This window comes from Pristis pectinata, chromosome 27 (genome assembly GCF_009764475.1).
Source record: "Pristis pectinata isolate sPriPec2 chromosome 27, sPriPec2.1.pri, whole genome shotgun sequence".
Taxonomy (NCBI): Eukaryota; Metazoa; Chordata; class Chondrichthyes; order Rhinopristiformes; family Pristidae; genus Pristis; species Pristis pectinata.
The window spans coordinates 2,535,467-2,559,552 of NC_067431.1; the positions used below are offsets into that span (position 1 = coordinate 2,535,467).

The 24,086-nt window shown below is 47.0% G+C and overlaps 1 long non-coding RNA gene across 1 annotated transcript; it reads left to right on the top strand.

Annotated features, from left to right (window-relative positions):
• Nucleotides 1-1,319: 1,319 nt before the first annotated feature.
• LOC127583774 (uncharacterized) lies at nucleotides 1,320-23,351 on the top strand. The gene is made up of 3 exons (XR_007958296.1): nucleotides 1,320-1,470; nucleotides 3,468-3,608; nucleotides 23,169-23,351. It is a non-coding gene; the product is annotated as an uncharacterized LOC127583774 (long non-coding RNA).
• The last annotated feature ends 735 nt before the right edge of the window (nucleotides 23,352-24,086 follow it).

The window sequence follows — 24,086 nt, forward strand, 5'->3', positions numbered from 1 at the left end:
TCAACACCTCAAACCTCCAGGCTGATATGAGTGGAACCTGACATTTCGAGCAGCCTTCACATGAACCTGTGCATTGTCTGAGATCAGACCAAGGGTTTTGAAGCAATCAGTGCCACCTTGTGATTGTTTGCCTTCTGAGCTCATGCCTGAGATAGAGGTCTGGGTTCTGGTGCTACAAGAGCCTCCCTTGGACAGGTAATCCCTGAGTTCAGATGATGAGAAGTGCCCTGGTTCATTTCAGCTTGTGCTGATATGGATAAAGACTGGAAGGTATTGGAACATGGTCCAAGAACCTACTCATTGTTGTGACGATATTTGTGGGCATGAGAGATGTCACTGAGTAGGTAGTAAACCGTGAGCTAAAACAATTTGCTGGAGGAACACAATGGGTCAAGAAGAGTTCATGGAGGCAGTGGGATGTTCACTATTTCAGGTTGGGAGCCTGCACCAGGACTGAAAGTGTATAGGGAAAGTGGGCAGTGCAAAGAATTGAGGGCTTGGGGCGAGATGGGCTGGTAGGTGATAGGTGGAACCAAATCAGAATCAGATTTATTATCACTGTCTCAGATAACGTGAAATGTGTTGTTTTGTGGCAGCAGTACAGTGCAAAGACATAAAATTACTATCAATTACAAATATAAATAGTGTTCATGGGTTCATGGACTATTCAGAAATCTGATGGTAGAGGGGAAGAAGCTGTTCCTGAAACGTTAAGTGTGGGTCTTCAGGCTCCTGTACCTCATCCCCAATGGTCGTAACAAGAAGAAGGCATGTCCTGGATGATGAGCGTCCTTAGTGATGAATGCTGCCTTCTTGAGGCACCGCCTCTTGAAGATGACCTCGATGGTGGGGAGGGTTGTGCCCGTGATGGAGCTGGCAGAATCCCCAACCCTCTGCAGCCTCTTGTGATTCTGTGCACTGGAGCCACCACACCAGGCTGTGATGCAACCAGTCAGAATGCTCTCCACTGTATATCTATAGAAATTTATAAGTGTCTTTGGTGATATACCAAATCTCCTCAAACTCCCAACAAAATAGAGCTACTGGCATGCCTTCTTTGTGATTGCATCAATGTGTTGGGCCCAGGTGAGGTGGGGGATGATGGACAGATAGAGCCAGGTGGAGAGAAGGGGAGGGGGATGTCTAAAGACAGAGGTTGGTGGGTGATACTACAAACCCCAAGAAAATTAGTGTTAGATTAGACATGCCTTAACAGTGTGTTCAGAAATGTACTTCCCTCCACAGTGCCTGCTATCGGGCTCTTGGAGTTGACGGTCCAGATGTTGACAACATACCCTGTGGCTGCTTCCTCATCCTCTTCATGGTAGTCCTCAGCTTCATCTCCAACCTTTGCTTCCCCTGTTTTCCCTGCTGCTCCGCTTCGATTGCGTGTGCCTGGGTGTACCAGCTGTCAGGGAAACTGGGCGTGCGGGCAGCAACAGACAGCTCCAACAGAGGACAACCTGGCTGGTGAGTACCGATGGGCGCCCCAGAGTGGTGCAGAAAATAACATTTCATTCTGAAGAGGCCAGAGAGCTCTACCTACCCTCCTTACACGCCATTCATTACTGATGCTAAGCCACAGAGTCTGTAGCTCTCAGTGCAATGGGAAAACACATCGAGGTCTCTGAAAGCAAATAGACTGAAATGATGGTGGAAGTGAAAAAACAAAATGAGGGCAACAGAACTAGGAACAGGAGTAGGCCATTCAGCCCCTTCAACCTGCTCCACCATGCTGATCTTCTACCTCAGTTCCTGCACTATCCCCAGACTCTATTGATTCCTCTACTATCCAGAAATCTATTAATTTTAGCTTTGAATGAAATCTCCACAGCCCCCTGGAGCACAGGATTCCAAATTTCTGAAGAATACCTCATTCTGAGAGAAGAAATTTCCCCTCACCTCAGTGAGTCAGGTTCATCCTATTTGCCTGCACTCGGTCTGTGGGACACCACAACCTGCTCCACAGGATCACTTTTAGAGAAGCAATCACCTGTAGGGGTGGGAACACCTGTAGGGGAAAGTTCACCTGTAGTGGAAGGATCACTTGTAGGGATGGGATCATCAGTAGGGGTAGGATCACCTGTAGGTCAGGATCACCTGTAGGGGAAGGATCACGTATAACAACAGGAACACCTGTAGGGGAAGGATCACCATAGGGGAAAGTTCACCTGTAGGGACAGTATTATCTGTAGGGGGATCACCTGTAGGGAAAAGATCACCTGTAAGGAAAGGATCACCTGTAGGACAGGATCACCTGTAGGGGAAAGATCACCTGGAGGTCAGGATCACCTGTAGGGACAGGTTCACCTGTAGAGACAGGATCATCTGTAGGGGCAGGTTCACCTGTAGGGACAGGATCATCTGTAGGGACAGGTTCACTGTAGGGACAGGATCACTGCACACAGACACCACAACCTGCAGCTGGTGATTAATGGCAGTAGCAGTAGCACAGTGATGGCTGAGTCAGCTGCTGTATGTGGAACCCTGCGCAGGGACACCAGCCTGGGGTGCACTTGGAGCACTGTGTACAGGTTTGGTCACCCTGTTGCAGGAAAGACGTGGTTAAACTGGAAGGAGTGCAGAAAAGGTTTATGAGGATGTTGCCAGGACTGGAGGGCCTGAGTTATAGGGAGAGGTTGGACAAGCTGGGTCTTTATTCTTTGGAACGTAGGAGAATGAGGGGCAACCTTATAGAAGTGTTTAAAATTATGAGAGGCATAGATAAAGTGGACAGTAACAGTCCTTTCCCCAGGGTAGGGGTGTCCAAAACTAGGGGGCATAGATTTAGGGTGAGCGGGGAAAGATTTAAAAGGGACCCGAGGGGCAATTTGTTCACCCAGATTGTGGTGAGTACATGGAACGAGCTGCCGGAGGAAGTGGTTGAGGCAGGTACAACAGTATCATTTCAGAAGCACTTGGATAGGTACATGGAGGGGTGGGGTTAGAGAGATATAGGCCGAATGCAGGAAATTGGGTTCAGCTGGTTTGGCACCGTGGTCGGAATGGACTGGTTGGGCCGAAGGGCCTGTATCTGTGCTGTATTGCTCTATGACTCTATGAACAGCACGAGCTGGCATAGCCCACCAGTAAGAAAGTGGCTAATACAGTCTGTACTGGTCAGAAGCTCAACTCACATTGTCCCCGATACTGCCCACACCAGTGCAAGACCTGCAGTGAAACAGTGAGACCAGTACAGAGGCACTGGGACTGCACTGTGAAATCTGCCCCAGTACAGGCGTGTGCTTCGTTCTCATTACTTAATTAGCATCACTAAACAGTGGAGTATCTACTGACTGTGCCTTCACCGTGTGGAGAAACTTGCTGCGTGCAAACCGCCCGCCCTGTTCCCTACATCCCCAAATGACTTTGTGTCAAAATTAAACACCTTGTTGACTGTAAAGTGCTTTGAAATGTGCTGAGGCTGGGAGGGGCACAATATAAACCATGCATGATTTCTTTTGCAGATAAGATCAAGACTTTGGGTGGCAGGCGTGGAACTTCACCAGATGTTGATTGAAGGCGGGTACTGATGAATTTCAGAGGAGGCGTGAGGCAGACAGGAGTGAGAACAAAGGAAAACAGGGCTGTGGTGAAGGATGGAAGTGGTAAGTAGAGAGGTTCCTCTGAGTATAAACATCAACTGTCCTGTTATACAACGTCTGCTCGTGCTGGGGTTATCAGCAACAGTGCACACAGTCGTTGCTCTGGGGAAATGATGTTCTAATAAACCCAAATTAAATATAATTTAATACCATCAGTGAACAGGAAGGTCATTTATTTCTCAAAATCTTCCCATGGTCACAGGCATCAGGTTCTGATTGACCCTGGTTTTTGTTACAGCTTTGTTTGTATTTCCACAGTTTGTAGATCACAGAATTCAAAATATATCCAAACCTTAACACCCTTTCTGGTGTAAGTCTTTTCTGCTTGAAAATGATAACCTCTTTGGAGTTTTGTGTTTCACTGAAACATCTCTTGATAACATGCAGCCTGCTGTTAACTGTGCCTCTGTGAGGGGCACATTTACCTCTGGGTCTCAGGGAGTGAAACACTAACCCCAGGATGACACCTCAGTGCAGTACCTTTGGTATATGGGTAGAATTTAGGAATAAGAGAGGGGCAATTACTTTGCTGCGGTTATAGTATAGGCCACGGAAAAATCAGTGGGAATTAGAGGAAAAGATGTGCAAGCAAATTGCAGGAGTAAGAACAATAGGGATCATAGTAGTGGGGGCTTTCACTTTCCCAATGTTGACTGGGATAGATGCAAGTCAAGATGTTCTTAGTGCAAGGGGCATAGATGGGGCAGAATTTGTTATGTGCTTCCAAGAAATTTTTTGAAGCAATATCAATTAGAGATGAGGCAGTACTGGATCTTATCTTGGGAAATGAAACTGGGCAGGTGGTGGGAGTGTCACTGGGGGAACACTTTGAGAACAGTGATTATCATTCTGTAAATTTCATCGTTGTGGAAAGGGTTAAGGTTGGTCCTCACCTTAAGGTTCTGAATTGGGGGAAGCTTGATTTTAATAGCACAAGGGAGCATCAGGCAAAAGTAAATTGTGAGCTGGTGCTTGCTGGTAAAACAACATTTGACAGGTGGGAGTCTTTGAAAAGGAAGTTAGTGAGAGTTCAGGGCCAACATGTTCCGGTAAGGGTGAAAAGAAAAGGTAGCAAGAATAGGGAACCCTGGTTGACAAGGATATTAAAGGTTTGATCAAGGATAAGAAGGAAGCATATGAGAGGTACAGGCAACTACAACTGACTGAATCCCTTGAGGGATACAGAGGGTGAGAGTATTTAAGAAAGGAATTAGGAGGGCAAAAAGTAGGCATGAACTGTCCTCAGTGGGTAAGGTTGGGAGAATCCTAAGTCATTCTATAAGAATATTAGGAGCAAGGGGGTAGCCAGGGAAAGACTGGGTGTCTACAACGAGAAAAGAGGTAATCCATGTGTGGAGCCAGTGGATGTGGGCGAGGTCCTAAATGAGTATTCCTCATCTGCATTTATCGAGGAGGAGGATGTGGAGGAGAGTGAGTTCAGAGGGGGATACGGTGGTAGTCTGGAGCAGGTCAGTATTAAGAAGGTGGTGGGGTCAGATGTCTTGGAACACATAAAGGTGGATAAGTCCCCCGGTCTGGATGAGATGTATCCCAGGACACTATGGGAAACAAGAGGGGAGATTGCTGGACTCCTGACAGAGATTTTTCATCTTTGTCAGCCACAGGTGAGGTGCCAGAAGACTGGAGGATAGCTAATGTTATTCCTTTATTTAAGAAACGCAGCAGGGATAAGACAGGTAACTACAGGCCAGTGAGCCTTAGTGGTCATCAAATTATAGAAGAAAATTCTAAGCGACAGGATTTATGTACGCTTGGAAAGGCAGGGACTGAACGGGAATAGTCAGCGTGGCTCTGAGTGGGGAAATCCTGTCTCACTAATTTGAATGAATTTTTTGAGGAGGCAACTGCGAAAATTGATGAAGCAAAGGATGATGTTGTCTGCATGGACTTTAGTAAGGCATTTGACAAGATCCTGCATGGTAGGCTGGTCCAGGAGGTTAAGGCACATGGCATCCAAGGTGAGCAGGCTAATTGGTTCCAAAATTGGCTTGATGATAGGAGACAGAGGGTACTGATTGAAGGCTGCTTTCTGGATTGAAGGTTTGTGTGACCAGTGGTGTGCCACAGGGATCGATACTGGGAACTTGTTGTTGGTGACATATATTAATGAATGTTGGATGTGAATATAGGAGGTATAAGTTTGCAGATGACATGAAAATTGGTGGTGTTGTGGATAGTGAGGAAGAGTGCGGAAACTCCACATGAAGTCACCCGACGCACAAATTTCAGATCAGTACCATCAGTCACAAATGCCGACAGTGACGCACCATGGGAAAGAATCTATGCGGGTCGTCAAGGAAGCCCGAGAACAGCGGAAATCCGGAAACCGCAAGGCCAGACCTTGGAGCCACCTGCAGTTGAGGTTGTCACCACTGGGAGCAGGAGCAGCTGAGGAATTCTGGACAAAAGTAGAGTGCTGGATAAACTTTAAACAGTGAAGAGAGGGAAGAGGCAGAAGGAAAACAGGGAATATAACAAGCATCAAAGTGATAGACATCTGGATGTTGAATAGATTCAGGACTTAAGGCATTTGTCTATACACTGGGTAAGGATTCCCTGCAGATGTGTCTGCACCATTCCTCTGTACACATTACCTTGTGTTACGTCAGTGTTCAGGAGGGCTCCACCGAAACCTCATGCCCCGAAGAACAATAATACCAGCATTCCTTTCAGGCTTCCTACCACATTTGGCACAATGCCTCAATCTGTCGACATCCTTCCCTTCCTCACCGTGGTCAGGGGCAGTGGAAGACTGTTCAGGCACCTTTGACCACTCTGCAGACGTTGCCCAGGATGGAAGGGACTCAGCTCTTAAAATGGCTTCCCCGGTCTCTGCAGCTTCTCCAGCAGCACCTTCACACTCCCCTCTCAGTCCCCCCAGGATCTCCCGCTGATCCACAAAGGGAGGAAGAGCCACTTAAACGCAGTTGCTCCCTGCTTTTTCCACGTCAGCTGTAAGAACATTCCTCACGCACACAAACTGCACTGAATCGTGCAAACGAAGCGACCTTCGATTGGGGCGGTGGGTTGCCCGGAATGCAGTGGCTTTGTCCATCTGCTCTGTTACAGCGATCAGCTCGAGGTTCTCACCAACAAGCTGGGAATACAGGGATCTCCACTCCCCCACCCCCCTTCCCCATGTAACCACCTCCACCACATGGCATTCCAGCCCCAGCTGCCTTTCTCCTTCTTCCAGCATCCTGGAATAATACGCAATGGATCAGGAACTCCTGCCTGGGATGAGTAGGCAACATTACCTTTAACTTTACCAGAGCACCCTGATGTTGAGGCCAGTCAGTCTCATTTCCCTTTCAGATCTTTGCTCCAGGTTCGGACCAAGGGTGTGATGAAGTCTGGAGCCAGGCCATTCTGGCAAAACCCAAACCGAGCAGGTGAACAAGACAGCTTTCAGCACCTTGCTGATGACTGAGAGCAGAGTAATGAAGTGGTGGTCACCAGCACTGGGTGTACCCTGCTTCCTGTGGACCAGATCATCAAACAATTCTTGTGCTCCCAAGTACATGTGTGACGGTGGGTGTGGCATTTTCCTGTGATGGAAATTGTGCCCGAACTCTCATAGTTCTTGCATCTCTCCTCTCACAGAAGGAACCGTTCTGCCCATCCGATCTATGCTGGGTCTCAGAGCAATCCCATCAATCTCATTTCCCCATTATTTCCCTGCGATCTATTCCACACACGTCATTATCACCTTCCTCTTCTGCATGCACACACACTAGGGGCAATTTACAGTGGCGATTTAACCCACCAATCTGCACATTGTGGGAGGAAACCAGGGCACCTGGGGGAACGCACACGGGTACGGGGAGAACATGCAAACTCTATGCAGTCAGTACCCGAGGGCAGGATCGAGCCCAGTGCACCGGAGCTGTATGGCAGCAGCACAACCCATGGCGTCACTCTGTTGCTCTGCCAGCCGGGACCAAGGCCGGGTCAGAGACTGGTAGGACGGGAGGGCTGTCAGCTACTGGGCAAGGATGGGGACCTGGTGTTGGGGCAGCGGTGACGGTTAGGGACTGGGGGTAGTGGCATTGGACTCAGAGAGTGGGGCGGTAGGTGGGAACGATCCGGTAACGGACCGAGATAGGGCTTGGGGTTTCAGAAGTTGGGCCCATTGGGAAATCAAAACCAAATAGGCCCCAAGGCCCCAGAGTGAGGTTTTAAGCGAATGTAGGAAAATTTGGATCACTTGAGAATTAGTCGGGGTTTAAACATCAGGGATTTGGATGATCTGGACCTGCTGACAGAGAAATGGGGTAACAGTAATATCAAATGGTCAGGGGACACCAGGTCTGGGTGGTTGTCAACATCGATCGGTTGGGAGGTTCAGGAATTCTGGAGGTTGGGGGCATTGGAGAGTTGGAACGTTGGACATTTGGGAAAACCAGGAGAATTGGGAGTGGAGTATATGATCAATGGGGGATTGAGGGTGTCAGGAACATTGGTGGATCAGAGGGCTGGGGTCAAGGTCTGAGCATTGCAAAAGGAAGGTGGTGGGTGGTGTAGTGTGTGTGGTGGGGGAGGCAACTGAAGGATCAAAGCTGAGTGACCTGCCTTCCAGGTGCCATGGGGAAAGGACCTGGTGGATCCTAACCGTTGGTCACACCTGGAGCAGTGTAGTCCAGTTTCCCCTCAATGAGTCAACAAGAGAGCTCCACAGGAGATGACATCTTCCAGTGCATGTCTGGCCTGTAAGTCCTGCTGAACACACAAGGATGGATTGCTCAGGGAAGCATATAGGCCAGTTTCTGGAGCAGTGTTAAATAACCCAAGAATAAGCCGGGAATTAACCCACGACTAACCTGGGAAAAACATGGGAATATGTCAGGAATAACCTGGAAATAACCTGAAAATAATCCAGGAATATACCAGAAATAGCACTGGACTAACCGGGGAATAACTTGGGAATAGGAATAATCATGGAAAGATTTGGGAATAACCCAGGAATTACCCAACCATCACTACATTTTGTATTGGACAAAGTTAATCTTCAGTTGCATAATGCACAAGTTTCATGTAACTCAGATCCTAGACTGACATAATTGGGCAGTTTCCACTTTGATGTTGGAAGAAGCATGAAAAAGTGTCCAGTCACGTGCCTGAAGTGGACAACAGGCCCGGTGTATCTACAGAGCCTTGGATATCAGCTGCCATGGAAGTACAACTGCAAAATGAGATATCTGATAGTGGAGCCCGATCAAGTGCCCAAGTGTTTGGTGATGTATGCAGGAGAGCCTCTTTATCTGCCTCATTGTGAAGAGAATAACCCTGTGATACGCTGTTCTTCTCCTGTGTGTGTCTGAATAAGTGCTTACACTTGGGGTAATACTTCCCTGCTCTTTGGTTCTGGTCCCTTTCTCTTCCCTCTTGAGCCACACTATCAGTGGGAGGGTTTGAGGGGATGGTAACCATTGAGTTTACTATCTGCAAGGCTTTTCCCTTTATAGGCATACTGACTCTTCACTGATAAGGCAGTCATGTGAATTACTTGCTTGATTTACATAAGAATTTTTAAACTGCATTCAGGACCTCTGGCTTCAGTACGTATGCAGAGGCTCAGTGACATGGTCTTCAAAGCGCAACAGGGAAAGTGCAGGGAGTTGCACCAGTCAGTGTTTGTGGACTCCTTTGATATCACTAAAATCTTTGACTCAGGGGACCTCAAGCTTGGCCGCCAACTGAAATCTGTCTTGACAACAGCTTGTAAGCCATGACATGAACCAATAGAACCAATCTCAGCGAAGACCAGTGTCAAACAGAGTTCTGATATGATCCCAACATTTTTCTTGAGTGCTCTAATCACAATGTTGCAACTCACCTCCAACAAACCCACAGTGGGAGAGAGAAAAATCTTCAGAACTAATAGGAAACTATTCAACTGATGGTGATTGCACTTCAGGACCAAGGTCACTGAAGTCTCAGTAATCAAGCTGCAGTATGCAGCCAGTGCTCATCTTTGTACATGCTCGGAAGTTGAACAATCCATCATCAACTCATTCACGGAAGAGTCTGGGCCTTATGCTCAACACCTGTAAGACCAAGGTCCTCCACCAGCCTGCACATCACTGCCCTTTGACAATAAAGATTCACAACGAGACCCTGGGAAGATTGGACCACTTTCCATATCCCGAGAGCCACCTCTTGGCGAAGGCAGATATCAATGTCAAATGTATTCAGAGGAGGCAGAGGAGAGGTTTAATTGAAGTGTCTAAAATCATAAGGGCTATGATCACCACCTTCAACCCACCAGAACAGTCGTTAGTTGATTGAGGAAACTAGTGTTTGAAGATCAAGACCTCACACCAGCCATAAAACTCATAGTTTATCAGGCAACAGTGATCCTTTCCCTCTACATGCTTCTGAGATCTGGACCAGCAGGGATCTCAAAGCACTGGAGACATTTCACTAAAGCTGTCTCACAAAATCCTCCAAATTTACCGTAAGGATAAGCAAAGCAGCATCAGTGTGTTGTCCCGGGTCAACATTCCCCAGCACTGAGGCCCTAGATACATTCAGGCAGCGATGATGGGCAGACAGATTCCTGAAATAGTCCGATTATTCTGAGCTCTGTCACAGGTAGAGAATAACGATGGACAGAGAAAAAGATTCAGACATGCAAACAAAGCCTCCCTGAAGAAATGCAACAATTTCCACAGTCTCCTGGGAACATCTGAACCCTGACTGCTTAAAGAAGGAACAGTTGGGATGGTACTGAGAAACTCAACGGCATGCACTGGGAGCACACAGAAGCCCTGTGGTGGTGGTGGAAGGAGCACACCACCTCACAAACTACCCACCCATCATGCACATCCTGCCCCAGCTGTGGAAGAGTCTGCAGTTCCTACACTGGCCTCTTCAGAGCTACCACAGAACTGGAGTAGAAGCACAATAAGGAGAAGAAGAAGAGAAGAAGTGACAGTGAGGACAGTGAATTTGATGTAATCTACATGCTTGATAAATGCTTTGACAAGGTCCATGTGGCAGGCTGGACACCAAAGCAATGGGATCCAAGGAAGAGTGGAAAATTGAGTCAAAACCTGTTCAGTAGCAGGAAGCAGGGTGTGTTTTTGTAGCTGGAAGTCTGTTATCAGTGAGATATCATAAGGCTCCACGCTCAGTCCTTGACTTTTTTATAACAATTCTAGGGGCTTGGCAGAGAAGTTTGTAGACGATGTATAAATTGGCAGTGTTGTTCACAGTGAGGAGGAAAGCTCTAGACTGTAGGAAGATAATAAAGGCCTCATTATGTGGGTAGGAAAATGACAAATGGAATTTAACCCACAGAAGTGAGGGGATGCATTTGGGGAGGTGCACCAGCGTAAGCGAAACATAGAAACATAGAAAACCTACAGCACAATTCAGGCCCTTCGGCCCACAAAGCTGTGCCGAACATGTCCCTACCTTAGAAATTACTAGGCTTACCCATAGCCCTCTATTTTTTTCAGCTCCATAGACCTTTCCAACAGTCTCTTAAAATACCCTATCATATCCGCCTCCACCAACTCACCACTCCCTGACTAAAAAACTTACCCCTGACATTTCCTCTATACCTACTCCCCAGCACCCTAAGCTTGTGTCCTCTTGTGGCAACCATTTCAGCCCTGGGGAAAAGCCTCTGACTATCTACCCGATCAATGACTCTCATCATCTTATATACCTCTATCAGGTCCCCCCTCATCCTCCATCACTCCAAGGAGAAAAGACCGAGTTCCCTCAACCTGCTTTCATAAGGCATGTTCCGCAATCCAGGCAGCATCCTTGTAAATCTCCTCTGAACCCTTTCTATGGCTTCCACATATTTCCTGTAGTGAGGCGACCAGAACTGAACACAGTACTCCAAGTGGGGTCTGACCAGGGTCCTATATAGCTACGACAGTACCTCTTGGCTCCTAAATTCAATTCCACGACTGATGAAGGACAATACACCATATGCCTTCTTAACCACAGAGTCAACCTGTGCAGCTGCTTTGAGTGTCCTATGGACTCGGACCCCAAGATCCCTCTGATCCTCCACACTGCCAAGAGTCCTACCATTAATACTATATTTTGCCATCATATTTGACCAACCAAAATGAACCACTTCACACTTATCTGGGTTGAACTGCATCTGCCACTTCTCAGCCCAACTCTGCATCCTATCTATGTCCCGCTGTAACCTCTGACAGCCCTCCACACTATCCACAACACCTCCAACCTTTGTGTCATCCGCAAACTTACTAACCCATCCCTCCACTTCCTCATCCAGGTCATTTATAAAAATCACCAAGCGTAAGGGTCTCAGAACAGATCCCTGAGGTACACCACTGGTCACCAACTTCCATGCAGAATATGACCCTTCAACAACCACTCTTTGCCTTCTGTGGGCCAGCCAGTTCTGGATCCACATTGCAATGTCCCCTTGGATCCCATGCCTCCTTACTTTCTCTATAAGCCTTGCATGGGGTACCTTATCAATTGCCTTGCTGAAATCCATATACACTACATCTACTGCTCTCCCTTCATCGATGTGTTTAGTCACATCCTCAAAAAAATTCAATCAGCCTCGTAAGGCAGGACCTGCCCTTGACAAAGCCATGCTGACTATTCCTAATCATATTATACCTCTCCAAATGTTCATAAATCCTAACTCTCAGGATCTTCTCCATCAGCTTACCAACCACTGAAGTAAGACTCACCGGTCTATAATTTCCTGGGCTATCCCTACTCCCTTTCTTGAATAAGGGAACAACATCCGCAACCCTCCAATCTTCCGGAACCTCTCCTGTCTCCATCGATGATGCAAAGATCATCGTCAGAGGCTCTGCAATCTCCTCCTTCGCCTCCCACAGCAGCCTGGGGTACATCTCATCTGGTCCCGGTGACTTATCCAACTTGATGCTTTCCAAAAACTTCAGCACCTCCTCTTTCCTAATATCTACATGCTCAAGCTTTTCAGCCCGCTGCAAGTCCTCACTACAATCCACCAGATCTTTTTCCATAGTGAATACTGATGTAAAGTATTCATTAAGTACCTCCACTATTTCTTCCGGATCCATACACACTTTCCCACTGCTGCACTTGATAGGCCCTATCCTTTCGCATCTTATCCTCTTGCTCTTCACATACTTGTAGAATGCCTTGGGGTTTTCCTTAATCCTGCCCGCCAAGGCCTTCTCATGTCCCCTCTTGGCTCTCCTAATTTCCTTCTTAAGCTCCTTCCTGTTAGCCTTATACTCTTCCAGATCGCTAACATTACCTAGCTCTCTGTACCTTTTGTATGCTTTTCTTTTCCTTTTGACTAGATTTATTATAGCCTTTGTACACCACGGTTTCTGTATCCTCTCGTGACTCCCCTGTCTCACTGGAACATGCCTATGCAGAACACCACACAAATATCCCCTGAATATTTACCACATTTCTTCCGTACTTTTCCCTGAGAACGTCTGTTCCCAGTTTAATCTTCCAATTTGCTGCCTGAGAGCCTCATAATTCCCTTTACTCCAAGTAAACGCCTTTCTAGTCTGTCTGTTCCTATCTCTCTCCAGTGCTATCGTAAAGGAGATCGAATTATGATCATTATCTCCAAAATGCTCACCCACTGAGAGATCTGACACCTGACCAGATTCATTTCCCAATACCAAATCAAGCACAGCCTCTCCTCTTGTAGGCCTATCTACATATTGTGTCAAGAATCCTTCCTGAACACACTTAACAAACTCCACCCCATCTAAACCCCTCACTGTATGGAGATGCCAATCGATATTTGGGAAATTAAAATCTCCCATCACAACAACTCTGTTATTGTCACACCTTTCTAGGATCTGCTTCCCTATCTGCTCCTCAATATCCTTGTTACTATTGGGCAGCCTATAAAAAACACCCAGTAAAGTTACTGACCCCTTCCTGTTCCTAACCTCCACCCACAGAGACTCCGTAGACAGTCCCTGCATGACGTCCACCTTTTCTGCAGCCCTGACACTATCTCTGATCAACAGTGCCACTCCCCCACCTCTTTTGCCTCCCTCCCTGTCCTTTCTGAAACATCTAAAACCCGGCACTTGAAGCAACCATTCCAGTCCCTGAGCCATCCAAGTCTCTGTAATGGCCACCACATTGTAGCACCAGTATTTATCCAAGCTCTAAGCTCATCCGCCTTGTTCACAATACTCCTTGTGTTAAAATAGTCACATCTCAAACTGGTCTGAGCACGTCCCTTCTCTATCACTTGCCTATCCTCCCTCTCGTACCTACCACAAGCTTTCTCTATTTGAGAGCCAAACACCTCTTCCCCAGTCTCTCCAGTTCAGATCCCACCCCCCAACAAATCTAGTTTAAACTCCCGCCAGCAGCCTTAGCAAACCTCCCTGCCAGGATATTGGTCCCCCTGGGATTCAAGTGCAACCCGTCCTCTTTGTACAGGTCATACCTACCCCAAAAGTGAATACATGACAAATATAAATCTGCAGTCGTTTTCCATAAGTCCCCAGTTCCTTATGAGGAGCAGGACAGGTCAATGGGTTGTTGCATCGGACAGTGGGATGTTTTCCTTCATTAACCAAGGAATAGAGTACAAGAACAAGAATGTTACATTCAAACTCTATACAACAATGATTAAATGAGGGCTTGGTTACTGCCTAGGTTAATTAGATACAGTTAAAAAAAAACCTCAGTGTAGATAAGTGGCAAAAGGTATCACAGGGAAGATGATGGACATGTCAGAGAGAATACGTTGCAGTGGGATCATGGAAATAAGGAGAGGGGCAATGGGATTGATGGCATTGCTCTACTGCAAGCTGGCATGGACTTGATGGGCCAAATGGTCTCCTTCTGTATTGTAATTAGTGATGAAGTTAGTCGGTTCAGTCTTGGTCACCACAGATGTGACTGCACTGGAGAAGGTGCAGAGGAGATGTATGAGGAAGATGCTGGGAGTGGAACATTGTCGCTGTGAAGTTTGGGGAGGCTGGGCTTGTGTTCTCCTGAACAGAGGAGGCAGAGGAGAGGCTTAATTGAAGTGTATGAAACCACGAGGGCCTTGGTAGAACACATAAACAGGACAAGTTTCCTAGCAGAGGAAAAACTAGGGGCATGGATTAAAGTGATTGATAGAGGGATTAAAGGGAAGATGAGGAAAGGTGGTAGGGGTCTGGAACTTCGTCTGAAAGTGTGGGAGAGGCAGAAACTCTCATCACATTGAAACAGGGCCTGAGTGTGGACTTGTGGAGCCATGACCCACTGGTCTATGGATCCCATGTGGGAACTTGGGATTAGACTGGGGAGAAAAAGGATTGCAGATGCTAGAACCTAGATGAAAAACACAATGATGCTGGAGGAACCCAGCAGGCCAGGCAGAATCCGTGGAGAAAAGCAGGCGGTCAACGTTTTGGGTCAGGACCCTTCTTCAGGACTGAAGATGGGTAAAGGGGAAGCCCAAAATATAGGAGGGAAAAGCAGAGCAGTAATTAGAGAGCTGACTGGGGAGACTGGGGAGCTGTTTTTCCCTGTCACGGACTTGGTGATCTCAGCAGCCTCCTTGTGTGAAATGCATGTCCTCTGATTCTGAGTCTGATGCCCATCTCCACTCATTGAAGACTTTACACTGTTCACCAGCAACTTCCTCACAAACAACCACGAAGAGTGGGTGAGAGGGACCCAGGATGGGGTGGGTCTGAGGGTCTGACCTTTTCTCAGCAGCCTGTACAGAGGACCTTTGGACCTGGAGACCCAATATCTGATTTGGAGCCTCTGGGATGCAGACCTCTGCCCTGCTCTTGGTTTGTGGACAGTGGTACTGAATGCAATAGGAAGTTCAGTCAATTTAAATAATCCTTAAAACAGTGTGATAGAAATACTTTAGGCGAGTGTGGATTCCTGTGAAGAAGGTAGATGGTGCAAGGTTCAACTAAACCATTAGAAACTGTGGGATCACTTGTTGGTGAAGGCAGCAGCTGCCCTGGACTGTGTATTAATAATTGAATCTAATGAAAACAAATCTCCAAATATTCCCATCTCCAGTGCTGAGGATAGACTCTGCCCTGCGGCGTGTGATTCCCTGACCGTGTAGCTTCCATCTCAACTTTCAGTTCCCACCTTTGACAGAGTGCGGATGGAGCTGAGGAGAGTGGAGTCCTGGGCAGGCTCCACACACCGAACAACACAATGACAAACCAAAAGCAGAAACCCAACCCCTGCATCCTGACTCCGAGCAAATGAAAACCAGACCCAGGCATGCAACACGTGTGCTTTATAAAAATCGTGCGGCCCCAGAGAGAGAGCGAGACCCTCATTTCTGTCTAGACTGGAGCTTAAGCTCTGCCCAACAATAAACAATCTGGGCTACGGGGTCACAGCAAATGAAATACTATTAGAGTGGGGTAATTACCAGAGTACCAGGGGAATCTGTCAATGTCACTGGCACCCAACTTCACGTGTCTGGGCGGGTCAGAACATTTACGGTTTCATTCGGAGTGAAGGTGGAAGCTCTGGAATGGTATCTTTCATTAGTGTGTGTAGCTGGGATGTTGGGATTGGGAGCTGCTGAGGGGCTCTGGGAGTCATGCTGTTAGTTCTTCCCATGAGTTAATATTTGACAGGTTTCACTTAGATTTATTATTATTATTGACACAATGTTGATGCTTGACATATTTGTGCATGTGTGTGTATGTGTCTGCATTGTGTATGTGTGCATACAGTATGCTTACAGTCGTTGTACGATGTGTGCTTGTGTCTGCGTGTCTCTGTGCAGTTGTGTGTCTGTATACATCTGAGTGTTACCTCTATGTTTGAACGTCAGCATGTACAGGTGCTTCCCACGTTACAAACGCCCGATTTACGTACAGCCCGTACATATGAATGAGCGTGTGGGAGGCCGGCTGCTGCGGGGCTGCAGGCATCTCCTGCCAGGTGGGAAATCGGTTCACAGCTGCATTTCTGACTTGCGATCTGTCCGGGTTACGAACAGTGAGCAGAAATGGAACGCTGTCACAACCCAGGAAGGACCTGTACATGTATGCACCTGTGCATCTGCACGTACGTCAGTGCAGGCTTTGCGTCTGCACCTTGGATGTATTTGTGCACAAGTATGTGCAAAGATGCAGACGCAATGCCTGTACTGCATCATGTGCATGTGTGTGTATGTGCATATGTACATACATATGCACATACTTGCATGCTTGTGCTTGAGTATTATTTGTGTACGTACTTGTACATGTGTGTGTGTGTATACATAAATTAGTGTGCATATGTGTGTGCATGCATGTGCTTGTGTGTATGTATGCATGCCTCTGCATTTGTGTGCATGCACGCTTATGTGTACAGGCCAGTTGAGTACTGGCCTTAAGAGCCGGACCCCATTCTTGATGATGGGGACATCCAGACAGGGTGACATTGGATACCTTCAGGCCTGATCCCAAACCTGGACACCAGGGGCAGGAACAACTGTGGCTCCGATGGAAGCTTGATGCTGAGCTTTCAGGACTTCCAATGGTACATCTGGAGGGACTTGCACAGATATCGATCAAACCTCCCACACTGAGAGGGAGCATGGATTAACTGCTCTCGGGTCCTCACAGGTCCAACACAGCTGCTGAACTGTTCTCATTCACCCTTGGGCTGTGGACACCTGCAGCAAGGTTTAGACAGAGCTGCAAAGAGCACCTGCCCCTGTTGGATCATCATGGCTCCCTGCCCTAAGGAGCATCAGAGCACATCCATCATGAATGCTCCTTCAGTGTAAAACCTCAGTCAATTGAACCTCAGTCAACCTCCTTCTCCCCAATATAAAGGTAAAGCATTCACCTTGAACTTGGGAAATAAAGTGGCTGTGTGTGGTGTACAGGTAAGTTGGCAAGATGTGAATGCCCCTTTTCCTCCTTGGCTTGAACCACATTCTATTTTACAACACATCATCCTCTGCTTTCCTAACACTGCGGTTCCCTGTGAGGTCCTAATCAGATACAGATGAGGGGTCAGAATAGAAAGATGGATAATTGGACTAGGAGTCAGACATTCAGCCCTTAAGGTCTGTTCCACCATTGTGGCTGATCATCAAATCCAGGTTCTGATTTCTCCACATATCCCCTGATGCCTTTCGCCATTAAGACTATATCCCACTCATTCTGGTACATATTTAATGGTTTGGCCTCAAATGCCTCCTATGGTGGAGGATTCCACAGGTTCACCACTCTTTGGGTGAAGAAATTTTTCCTCATCCAAGTCCTAAATGGCCAACCCCATATCCTTAGGCTGTGAATCCTGGTTCTGGACTTCTCTGCCATCAGGTACAATCCTTCCTACATCTGGTCTATCCACTCCTGTCTGGATTTTGTAACTTTCAAAGAAGTCCTCTCATCGTACTAAACTCCAGTGAATATAAGCCCAATAATCCCAATCTCTTTTCATATGTCAGCCCTTCCATCTCAGGAGTCAGTCTGGTGACTCTTTGCCATGGTATGGAACATCTTTCCTCAGATAAGGAGACCAAAACTGCACACAATTCTTGAGAGCAGTCAGACATCCCTGCTCCTGTGGTCAACTACTCTCACGATGGAGTCCAACATACCATTTGCCTTCATAACCTGTTGCACCTACATGCTTATTTTCATTGACTGGTGTACAAGGACATCCAAGTCTCGTTGCACTTCCTCCTTTTCCAAACTATCACCATTCCGATACTAATCTGCCTTCTGGTTGGTATTGGTTTATTTTTGTCACTTGTACTGAGGTACAGTGAAAAACTTGTCTTGCATACTGATCGTACAGATCAATTCATTACACAGTGCAGTTACATTGGGTTAGTACAGAATGCATTCATGTAGTACAGGTAAAAACAATAACAATACAGAGTAAAGTGTCACAGCTACAGAGAAAGTGCAATGCAATAAAGTGCAAGGTCAAAACAAGGTAGATCATGAGGTCAGAGTCCATCTCATCGTATAAGGGAACCGTTCTATAGTCTTATCACAGTGGGGTAGAAGCTGTCCTTAAGTTTGGTGGTACGTGCCCTCAGGCTCCTGTATCTTCTACTTGATGGGAGAGGAGAGAAGAGAGAATGACCCAGGTGGTTGGGGTCTTTGATTATGCTGGCTGCTTCACCAAGACATAATCAAAGACCCCACCCACCCGGGTCATTCTCTCTTCTCTCCTCTTCCATCAGGTAGAAAGTGGATCACTTCATGTTATTCCACATTATATAGCATCAGCCGTACATTTGCCCACTCAACCAACCTGTCCAAATCGGATTGGAGCCTCTCTGCATCTTCTTCACAGTTCACTCTCCCACCAACTTCATGTTGTCTGCAAACTTGGAGATAGTACATTTAATTCCCTTGTCCAAATCATTGACATAAATTGTGAACAGCTGGAGCTCAAGCAAAGTAGCCTGCAGTACCTCACTAGTCACTGCCTGCTACTTGGAAAAGGACCTACTTATTCAGCTCAGTTTCTTGGCTGCCAGCTATTTCTCTATCCATGCCAGTACATTAACCCCATGAGATTTCTCCACCACCAACATTAGGCTAACTGGCCTACAATTACCTGTTTCCTCTCTCTCTCTTTTTTCAATAATCACTGATGCCTTCACCATTTTAGGGCCACTTCCTTTTGTGCTCGGGAATGTAAATGATCAGACCCTGTGGATTTATCAGCCTCCAATCCCTCAATTTCCCTAAAACCATTTCTCTACTGTTACTGATTTCCTTTAGTTTTTTCCTCTCATGAGGCCATGAGTTGGCTGAGGAAGGTGGGTTGGAATACAGTGCAAGATCTCACGTGTACTCAAGTCTGACTTCATCATCTTCATCTTAATCCTCTTCTGCATTATCATGGCTCACAAAAAAAGTTAAGGCTCTGTGCAACTCCTCCTCATTCTCATCATGTGCCACTGTTATTTTGTAGATCCACAGGAAGGAGAGAGAAAGCTATGACCAGCAACCTTGGGATTAAGGCATCAGGAAAGGATGTGAAGATTGTGTGTCCCACAGCCTTTGCTGGAGATACTCAGCAGGTCAGGCAGTGTCAGTGGAGAGAAGTGTAGTTCATGTTTCGGGTTGATGATCTTTCATCAGAACAGGAAAAACAGGGAATCAAGCATCTTGTGCTACGGAGAGGCAAGGGAGATAGTGAAAGGGACACGTGTCATAGAGTGGGGACTGAACTACAAGAATAGTGTCTGCTGAAAGAGGTGTTGAAGGCTTGTTAATTATTGCCGATCTGTCCGGAGAAGGTGAGTGACAGGAGAGAGAGTGGGAAGTAATGTCTGGTACGGAAGGCTGCAGGAGCTGGAAATCTGAACAAAAGAGAATGCGGGAAATGCTCAGCAGGTCAGGCAGCATTTGCGGAAACGGAAAGGTGGACCATCAGCAAGAGCAGAAACGTACACGACCACAACCTGCAACCTCGTGGCCCAGTGTATACCTCACTCTCCATCAATCCAGGGACCAACCCAGCTTCAACAAGGAGTACAACAGCTCATGCCAGGACAGCCACAGGCAAACCTACAGATGAGGTACCAACCTGACAAAGCAACAACATAGGACTATTTACTGTGTGAGATAGAACAAAGTCATCCCACTCCAGTGGATCAGATCAAAGCTCTGCAGCCCTGTCAAGTGCACCAGGAATGCATCAAGTAGATAATTAAACAACAAAAGGTACCCGCATTTCCACATTCTCCATGTTAGGGCCCAGCATTTGAGTTGAGGTATTTGTGGCCATCTTCAGATGTTCCAAGTGACTTTTTCCAGCTCCTCTCCAGGTCCCCACCATCACAGAAAAAGCTGTAGGAATTAGAGGTCACTCTTCACTTTTCCCACAAACCGTGGCTACTGGTAGCAGTCAAAGGGGAACAACCACAGATACACAAGGTTGGGGAAATTTACCTCTAAAGAAAGGTTTGGCTAGTTTTCAGCTTGAATGCTGTGCTAAAAGGGACCCGTGCAGCTTCTGACTGCAGCTGCCTGCGGAAGTTGCAGCTGCTGCATGTCTGTTGCTGGGGATCATGGGAAGCTGGTCTCAGCCTAAAGAACACTCCATGGTAACCACAAGACACAGCATAAAAGGCGGCCATGGAGGGAAGCGAAATCATGGGGGCAGGGGGTGGAAAGAGTACACGTGCCTCCAGTGTGTGCGTGGACACACTCTTCTCCACGATCACTGACAGAGGTAGAGTCCTGTGCTGCCCATAAGGCATGGGCACAACAGTTGCACGGAGACTACAGTGTGTCTCACATGTAATAGGCACTGTGTGGACCAGCGATGACGTATAAAATGTGCAGAGGGTTAAAACTCAGACAGCTCCGCACTGATGCCCCAGAGGGGGAAGCTATAATTCAAGTCTCCTTGCTGACTTGCTGTGGGGTTCACACCTTGATGTACCTGGAATTACCAATGCAGGTTGTGGGTTGCACGTTACTGTGGTTATTCCTGCTGCTGGGGATAGTTCACGTTGATGATTTGATTACATCAGGAGAATATCTCTCACACTGGGCTGATCCCGGCCCACCTGTTCCTGAGTCAATCCCACACAGAAATTGGCACCGGTTGCATTGAAAGAGGCATAAACAGCCTTGAATTGTGATTTGTGCATAAAAGACCGGTACATTTAGGACCAGTTTATTTGGCCAATAACAAATGGAAGGAACAGACTTTGTTACTGCTTCACCAATCGATGATACCCAGGTTAATCCTCCATTTACTCAAATAGTCTCTGTATCGCTTGATTCCTTCTTGCCCAACAGCCTATCGATTTCAGCCTTCCAAGCAAACCCGGCTATCCAGGGGACGGGGCAACATTCCAATAGGGAACAGGAGTAGTACACTTGGCCAATTGAGCCTGCTCTGCCATTCAGTGTGAATCCACTGACCTCTACCTTGAATATATTCAAAGACTTGTTTCTTTGAGGAAGAGATTTCCAAAGACTCACACCTGTCTGAGAGAAAACATTTTGCCTCAGCTCAAGTGTTGAATATGTGACCTTTTATTTTGGAAGAGTGAACTGTAGCTGTAGATTCTCTCACAGGTTGAAGCATTCTCTCCACATCCACCTCACCAAAGACCCCTTGGGATCTTTGAGGTTTCAATTTCCAGAGTAGGCAAAGAGTAAAGAAATTCCTTCTCATCTCTATCCCAAATAGTTGGGCTTTTACCCTGAGCTGTCTCCTAGGTGTGGAGACTCAAGCAGAAGAAACAGCCTTCCTCCAGTCAGCCCCCACACCCCTCAGAATGTTGGCTGTTTGAATGAGATCACCGAAAATGCATAAACATCAGTGCATTCAACTTGTTCACCATTTGGAACAACCTGTGGGTCTCTGCTGCACTGTCCCCAAGGCAAGTATATCCTTCCAGTGTTACAGAGACCCAAACTGGACAGCAAAGCCCAGTGTAAAGTAGCATCACTTCCTCCCTCCTGTACTCCAGCTCCCTGCAGTAATGCCCAACGTTCCACTGGCCTTCTTGCTCATTTTAAAGTGTTATGTTTTGCATACAAGCAGTCATATTGCTCTGTGCACCAATACTTTAAAGCACCTTATTGATGAAAAATTATTCTGTTTATGCAATCTTCCCACAAGATGAATAATGTCACACCTCTACACATCACACTCCAACTGTCACCCTTTATCCATTCACTTCATGTCCGTGCTCATTTCCCAACTCCGTGTCCTCTCCTTACCTCACGTTCCCGCCACCTCTACACCATCACCAGGATACTTCACACTCTGCTTTCATCACTTCTGAATGTAAGTAGCTCAGCGCCCAGACCAGTCCTTGTGCCATATCACCTTGAGCAGCTTGCCAACCTTAATATGACCTGTTTATTCCTACTCTTTGTGTCCATTAGCCAATGCTCTGTCGGTGTTAGTATAGAATGAATTGTATGTATCTTTTGATCAATGCCTTGACAATCCAGATCTATAACTCTGACTACTTCTCTGCTAGTCACATCCTCAAAATGATTTTTAGATTTGTCAAATTCCCTTTTACAAACCATATTAACATTTTCCAAGTGCCCTGTAACCACATCGGTGCTAAAGATTTTGGTATTCCCCATCAGGTCAATGATTCTGTACCTCTCTATTTTCCCTCTCCCTGATAATGGTGACACTTTCACTTCATGTGGCATCGTGTGGATGGGCCAGAGACCAGGTGCTGGTGACTACCAGTGCTGAAGCTGTGTGCTCCAGATTTAGTCGTGCCTCCAGCCAAGGCTCCAAGAGGGTTTACAGCACCAAGCTGTCCTGAATAGGCCTGTCCACTCACCTCAGATTTGGCTTCAAATCCACCTCAGGCCTCTATCCAATTTGTAACTGGGATCCAGCGATGTCATCAGACTGAAACTAAAATGAAAAGTTTGGAGTTCTACCTTCAGCTGACCATCAGATCCTGAGTAACATTTGTGGTGGGAAGGATACACATGGCTTGATGCTGAGTAACTTTACTGGGCTAACTTTTCTGCCCATAGTCTTGCTTACCTCCAGATAGGCAGGGCTCTAACTTCCCTACTGACGTTCCTGCCTTTAACTAACATGGGACTCTGTTCCACTCTTCAGACACACATTCACCAAGGAGCACCGCCAAAAGCAGGTCATCTGAGAACTGACCGTGAAAGGGGGTACATTGACTGATCAATACCCAACTTCAGCCATTTAACCAAAAACTTCAGCTCTTTCAGTTGTGACGGTCGGCAGGAAGCCATATCAAAGTAGGCTGCTTAAATGACTTGCCGACTGTTGTCAGACTCTTCAATGCCAACCTCCAGTGTCTCGGGGATCAGGGCAGCTACACAAATGACTAGCATAAAGCCTCTGGTCCTGATGGAACACCAGCTGGGACACTGGAAGAGGTGGGAGATAGACGCAGAAACATGCTATTCACTGCTTCCTAAAGCTGGTGCTCTGAAAACTTCACTGCTCCCTTACACATCATCACCAATTCAGCAAGGGCGATGAGGATGAGTGCAACGATACTGTGGCTGTGGGAGGATTCTGGCGTGAATCTTACTGCTGCCCCAGAGGGAAATCCCGGTGTGGTCCCAGACTGTCACAGCGCACGACCAACAGGGGGTTTGGAGCTGGACAGATTGAGGAAAAGTGTCCCAAGAAACTCCAGGGGCTGTCAGTGAACTTCAGACATCTGACCAAAAACTTCAGCTCTTTCAGTCCCGAGGGTCTGTGGGAAGCCATATCAAAGTGGGTTGTTTAAATGACTTGCCCACTGTTGTCCGACCCTGCAATGGTCAAATGATACCTCCACCCAGCACAGAGTATCTACTGCCATGTCCCCTGCCACATGGATTAGTGTAAGAAGGGGTTTGCTTTGGCACCACATCCCTTCTCCATTTTCCAGTGTCTATCAACATTGATGATAACTATCAATGCCCGGATCCAACATCGGAAACAATCTCCTCACACTCTTGGCTCCAAGACTCACACTGCCAGGGGGTAAGTAGAAACTCACTAGAGCAGCCA